General features: G+C 35.8%; 1 long non-coding RNA gene across 1 annotated transcript in view; it reads left to right on the top strand.

Moving 5' to 3' along the window:
• Positions 1-5,958: 5,958 nt before the first annotated feature.
• Positions 5,959-7,207, top strand: part of LOC107718532 (uncharacterized) — a 3,674-nt gene continuing 2,425 nt past the window's right edge. Inside the window, exons 1-2 of the long non-coding RNA XR_001637427.1 lie at positions 5,959-6,082; positions 6,385-6,521. This is a non-coding gene — a long non-coding RNA (uncharacterized LOC107718532). The remainder of the gene's footprint in view (positions 6,083-6,384; positions 6,522-7,207) is intronic.

Here is a 7,207-nt window from a genome sequence, read left to right as displayed (position 1 = left end):
AAATTCACTGTCATTTTTTACAGTGCAGTTAAGGTGGCAGCAATACATTTAAAGAGACAATGCATTACTACAACTAATAAAACTAGAAAACAGTGATGAATCACAGCATTTAACTTTAGATTTCTCTTCAAAAAAGAGAAAATACTCAAGTGAATCTATGAATTGCTACTTTGTTTACATGAACCAAGCATATGTACTTCTGTTCCACTTTAATAATATCCTAAAATTTCACCGTTTTGCATTTCACATACAGATGTGTTCAACTCATTTACCTAATTACTAAATCATTTTCATAAACAACTTTAGATTAATTGCTTCAATATGAAGTATCATTTTTTAAAATTAAGTTTCATATTCTCGTTTAATCTTTTAATTCTGATATTTTATGCCAATTTTGTTTATAGGCTCAGTCTTCAGTTGAATTATTTCTGTACAATGATCAGCATATTTTGAATAAACTGAGACAAGCTGTGATTCTCCTCTGCCAGCTCTTGCGTATACATTATGCTTTTTTTTTTTTTAAAGTAACTTAATCAAATCATCCATTCTCATTCAAGTCCTTAGCAAATGCAAAGGTTGCAGGAAAAAAAAACGAACAACCCTTATTAAATACAAGGCTTTTTGGTACATTCATCTGTCTGTAGACCTTTTTATGTGCATTTCCTTAAATGTTTAAATATATCTGTCTCCGCACTCCAGAAATAAAAACGGTTCGATTCTGTATACGATCGCCTGCAATCTCATAAGTCTTAGATTTAGGTTGCTTTTAATGGGCATAAGGATAAAACTAGGGCTGCACGATAAATCGCATGCGATATTTAACGCGCATCTTATCAGTAAAGCCGGTTCTGTAATCAGCGGTAAATCTCCATCATGATGGAGATTTACCGCTGATTACAGAACCGGCTTTACTGATAAGATGCGCGTTAAATATCGCATGCGATTTATCGTGCAGCCCTAGATAAAACTAATTTTGTCTAGTTTGTGAAGCTGATTTGAAATGAGTTTTGCATCTCTTTCATCCCTTACACTTTTTTAAAAAAAAGAATACAATATAATATAAAATATAAAGAATATTTTCTACATATTCCCCATGAGTGTAATTTCAAAATCTTTTATTTTTCTACGCTTAACTTTTTCCTACTAATATCTTGTAAAAGGTAGTGTTAGAATTGTAATTGCACTCTTTCCCTGTTTGTCTTTGGTTTTAGAATGGTCTATTTTCATTTCAATTAAGAGAAACAAAAAGCTATCACGATTGCAATTTGAAGTAAACGGTCTAATGAAAGCATGCTAAGTGGTAGGCAGAGTTTTTGACATTCGCCGTAGGACTAAATCAAACCTTTCTTGTCATGTTTTGAGTTAATATGAATTTAAATCGTTGTCTAAACTAAGCGCTATGCTTGTGAGCTTCGTATCAACGGCTGTAATTTTCCTATTATGTGTCTTGCGGATTGCCACAAGTGGATTTGTAAGTGGATAATTGTGATTATTGTCCGTGGTTTGAACGCCATGTTCTTGGTATTAGCATTGCAAAAACATTTTGGCACTTTGCCTCTTTGTTTTGAATTGACTTGTTTTGTGAATGTTGTCCCTCTCCATTTATTGCAGCAACCAGGGAACACATTTCCTGGGCACAGATTAAGCCTCTTTTATGCATCAAAAATGAAAGGTAATTTCCTATTCTTAGTCACAATTTGTTCAGAATTAATCTTTAGCTGTAAAATTTGACCCTTTTTCACAATAGTTTTTCACACAATCCTTTTTGACAACACATGGGGTAACATTATACTGACTGAATGGTAGTGAATGATAAGTATCCACATCTAAGATGCTTTTAAGGACACTGTTTGCCCAGCAGTTGATGGAGAATTAAGATTCATGTTCACATTCCTGTCAGAGAAAAGTTTGAACTCCTTGCATTTGCATGTTTTTCAGTGTCTGTTAAATGCAAATCATTTTGTGATTTGTCCAGTCGATTTAATGAATTGGTTAAATCTCTCTGGCTGTCTCTCCTAGAGAGTTTCTCTCAATGTTTACTGCTTATTTTAGGGTTGAGTGTTTACTTTGACACTTTGATCTCAGCAGCAGACTTTATTCTGACTGTCTTTATCAGTCTGAGGGTGGTGTTTCCTTTTCTGAGGTTGGTAGGTGTCCACACTGTTAGATACGCCCCACAGAGTGCACCAAATCAGTGGATGTTTTGCTTTTATGTTGTTAATGATACTGGTTGCTTTTTGTTTGGTTTGCTCCCAGGCAAATCTCAGTGTTATCCATGCACCACTAAAATGTTGCTCTGGTGACCTTCTCGCCTTCATGCCTCTGCAGTCTTTTTGGGATATTATCGTGTGTTTGAATGACGCAGGGAAGTGGCTTCAAATGCAATTATTTTAGACTCCTACATCTAACCCTAACGATACTGTAGCAGCCTCTCAGGCATGTACTAGGCACCTTTGTAGTTACAATTCTGTATGAGTATGAGTTGCATACTTTGTATGTTATTATTATTGCTGTAGTAAACTACACAGTAGTTGGCACAATGACATAAGGCTACAGTACATGCATGTGAGCATATAAAAAACAGAAAAGTCATGTACATTTAGTGTCATGACAATTTAACAAAAAAAAGGCCAATTATTTATTCCAAATCTTCTGAAGTTATATCATAGATTCCATTAATGGTGTCACTTTTACGTATAGAAAAGAACAATTTACATGGCCATTCAAACTTTTGGAGTCAGTAAGAGTGCTTAATTGATTGATTGTTTTTGAAAGAAATTAATTCTTTTATTCAGCATGAATGCATTAAATTGTTCTGAAGTGACAGTAAAGATTTCTTTTTCATATAAATGCTGTTCTTTTGAACTTAATTAACTTAATTCTGAACTTCTATTAATCTAAGAATCCTGAAAAAAATGAATAAATAAAATATTGAGCAGCGCAACAACATTGATAATAACAAGAAATGTTTATTGAGCACCAAATCAGCATAATACAATTATTTCTAAAGGACCGTGTGACACTGAAAATTCAGCTTTACATCACAGGAATAAATTTAATTTTAAAATATATTGAAATAGAAAACAGGTATTTTAAATTGTAATACTATTTTGCAATATTACTGTATTTTTTGATCAAATAAATGCAGGCTTGGTGAGCATAAGAGAGAGAACAAAACATTTGAATGTAGTTCTACTCTCATGTTCCACAGAAGGCTAAAAATCATGTTTTGAACAATATAAGAGTGGATACATGTTGGCATAATTTTAATTTGGGGGTGAACAAATCCTCCAAAATGAGTTGGCACAAAAGCTTTGGAATGCACAGATAAAGATTGAGTGATGAGAGTGTGTTGTTTGCACAGTTCAAGTTGCTTGTTGTATGATTAGCTCCTGTTCCAAATGTATTTCCGTGTATCTTTTAATAACTGTAGAGCTCTGTACAGGGTTCCACAGCATGATATACAGCTAACATTTAGCACCAGTCTGTTCGAGAAGCTTTACCTCGATAACAACAAAAGAGAAGCACAATAATATCTGCTCATACTCCTCATTTACATGCATCGGCCTTTGAGATCTCGCATAATGAATCAGTTCACAAACCCAAACATGGCAAAGCGCTCCAGTGGCGGCTGTAGTCCAGGCAGAGACGAGCAGTGGGCTTAATTTCCTTCTGCCTGTTTTGAAGGTCATCCGGATGTCTGCCATGACCCGAGTGCTTGTCTTGGTTTTAAAATGCTGTTTAATTCAGGGAGTCTCTGTGCTGTTATGCTTGAGATAATGTCAGGCCTGACATTTTTCTTCAGATAGTATGATTACCGCTGAACTCTCTTTGAGCTTTGTTGGCAGACTTTGCGGCAGAACCGCATCCTGTTGAGAAACACGCTCATGAATGAGCCATATCTGTTTTGACAGTGTTGCTTACGGCATGATTAATAATCCAAAAAGGAAAAGTAATCTTTAATGTTATTGTTTATGGTTGGATGATGTGACTGGTACAGTTTTATACCTCCGTGTGCCAACGTAAGTCAAACAGCGCAATCAATTTATCATGTGCCTGCAAGGAACACTTAAAAAGTTTAGGAGAACGTAGAACATTCTCCCTGGGGTTTTCGTGTTTTCTAACCTATATCAAGTTGTTAATTTATATTGTATGATTCCTTAACAGACTTCCCTGATAAATTAATCAGAGATTGTTAAGCTGACATCAAGCAACAGAGAATATTCCCCCTCTGGTTTAAACATCTTTTGCTTTTCACCAAATGTTTTGGAGCTGAAAAGTTACTGGTAAATGATGACATCAAAGATAACAACTCATTAATTGGATATAAACCACATACACCTCTCAACTTGTGTGTCTGAGTACCATGGATACAAATAAATGGATTCATTTACTGAATTAATATTAGAGAGAGAGAGATAAAACTCAGATTAAAGCCATAGATTAATGTCAGGAATCTGAATATATTGTGTTTTTCTGCACCAAACCGCATTTACATCCCAGAGAACTCTTGACGCTTTGAATAATACATTTTCTTCTCTTCAATATTAATTTAAATGTATAACAGCAAAGCGGCGCCAGAAAGTGACGTGTCCCAATTATGTACACAGGCGGCTTCAAGTACAGATTTACAGAAGATTTGCTCTAATATATATTTTTTTCATAACCCTGAAAAAAATAATTATACAAAACATGAGGCTTAGAGCTTTCAACTTGTAAGATTAAACTCTAAAGCTGTTTGGTCCCCTTGACTCCAAAGAGGTTTTTTTTTTTCTTTTTTCTCCTGGCTTTAAAAATGAACACTTTTAAAGCCATGTCAAAAGTCTAGTAAACAAAGCATTGGAAATCTGTAATTAGACCATAGCGGGAGACGTCTTATACAGACTTGGCACATATTTATTTAATTAATTAGACTAAAATAGCCTGGATTCCATCATCACCTCTATAAAAAAAAGAAAAGAAAATATCCCTCTGGTGTGCCCTTAGCGACACAAAGTTAATTCACATTAATAATTCACAACACGATGAGGGTGTGCAGAAACTATACACTATTACTAAAGGTCCAACTCGCAAAAAAAGTGAAAATGAATGCACGTTGTAATACGTGATATCAACAAACAAAAGCTATCTCATTTAATTCTGGCAAGGCTTAAAGATTCAGCATTCAACCAGTGCTTGGAAATAAGCTTATTTTGATATAATCCTCTTTTTACTTGCATTCTTTGTTGATTGGCTTACAGTATTATGTGTATAAATCTAACATCATTCACACAGCTTTATTTAAACATGCTGTTTGTTGCTTTGAAATAATGCCTTCTGTCTAATTAAAGTTAAACTCACAAGTTCTAGTGCAACTCAATATGCCAGATGTTTCGTTGGCTTTCATATACATTATGCTTGGGGGTTTTAATATCTTAGATGCCACGGACCCCCAAATATGATCATCCTCATTGCTTTAGAATAAAGTCTTGCTAAATTATTAAATGCAAATTTAGATACTCTTTTCTAACCCTTTGTCTCATTTGCCAATTTCCTAGAGTTTTTTTTATTGTTCCAATTTCTGGTCAGCTCAGCTCTGTTGGAGAAACTAACAGGCCAGTCAATTCCTGGACCGTTACACTTCCTATATAATCAACACTACTCCCACACAACAGTTTAAATGCATCTAGACATGCCAATACTTTTGGGAGTTTTCCCATATATCTTATGATCCTTTTTATGTTCTACAACAACTAAAACTTGATTATCTTATACGTTTTTTCAAATGGTTTAACTGGCTATCTGAATGCAAAATAATTATTTGAAGTGTCCACTGGATAAATGTATTACCCTCTTGAGGTTTTTTTATGGGATTGATAAACAAAGCATTTATTTGCATGCATAAATACTAATTAAACCGTTTCTTCTGATCCTGCTACAGATATAATGGGCGCTGTGAACCGTCTTGATGATCTTACCATCTCCAATGTCACAAGACACATCTTGATCTTGACACACATATTTAAATGTATATTTATGAGGAACCTTGAGCATCCAAAGGCACAACTGTCAATAGCCTGAAGCAGATAATCTTGTTAATTAGGTATTATCTTCTTTTGTTCTTCTTTTCAAAGTGCTTGTCTCAAGTTCTCAATGACCCTTCGTCGGTTAGAGCGATTTCTGAACACAAAACGGTACTTATTTTTAAATATCAAAGATTTAGTCAGCATATCAAAGATTCTGTCTGAAATATTAAGAGTTCTGGACTTCTTGAAAACAGGGTATTGATAAAAGTCTGTGTAAGTGCAGGGAATCTAATGTGTAGTTAAGGGCGGTCAATTCCCAAGTCGCCTTTGCCTCATATGGTGCCAATAATGACTGCATTAACACAGTGTTTCCCATCAGATTTGGTTTGCGGCTTGAAAATTAAATGTTGGTCCAGTTGCCCCTGATGTTTGAGAGGAACTGGCGCCATGAGAGATGAGATTATGAAACACCAGAAGCTCTTGGCGAAGTAAAACAGACAAGTGGTCATACGTGAGGTAAGTCAGAGATTACTCTCCAACACTGTGTAGGAGGCCAGTCCATTACTGCTTGACCCGTTAGGGTCATTTAAAGAAAAAAATAATCAGGCAATCTAAAAGTGGAGGTGGCTGCTGAATTATAGAGGAAGGAAGTTACTAAGAGCATGGAGTACACTGTTGCTGCACTTATGAAGTCTTTTCAGCCATGCTTTCTGGCTTTGGTTGAAGTCATTTGACCCCAGGAGATAAATAGTTCTTCTCACATCTAAATGGCTTGGTTATTGCAACATTGTGTTGAGTAAAAAAATCGTTGCCATTCCGATGCAATTTTGATGCTTAAAGAAATGGACATCATGCATAAAACTGTTGACACTCAATTACACAGAGGATGGTAAAACACAGTCAGAGGCGGACTTAACCATTAGGCAAAGGTAGGCGACCGCCTTGGGCCCCCAAAAGCCAAGGCCCCCCTAAAATGCTTTTTATATGCGAGATGCGCGTTCAGTGCGGACGCACAAGTGGTTGCTGTGGTGTTCATTACCACGACAACCGTCTGTGCGTCCGCGTTGAACGTGCTTCTTAGCAAAAGTAGGGCGATGTAGAAAATGGGGACGGAATCCCGGAATCTATTCATAAAAACGGAATTTACTGTGTAACGTGGAATGTGACGGAATGAACGGCGCAGACGCGCATTTCGTTTGCTA

Source organism: Sinocyclocheilus rhinocerous, unplaced genomic scaffold, assembly GCF_001515625.1.
Source record: "Sinocyclocheilus rhinocerous isolate Xijiao unplaced genomic scaffold, SAMN03320098_v1.1 scaffold2, whole genome shotgun sequence".
NCBI lineage: Eukaryota > Metazoa > Chordata > Actinopteri > Cypriniformes > Cyprinidae > Sinocyclocheilus > Sinocyclocheilus rhinocerous.
Note: the sequence above shows the minus strand (reverse complement) of the source record. Positions and strands in the feature narration are given on the sequence as shown.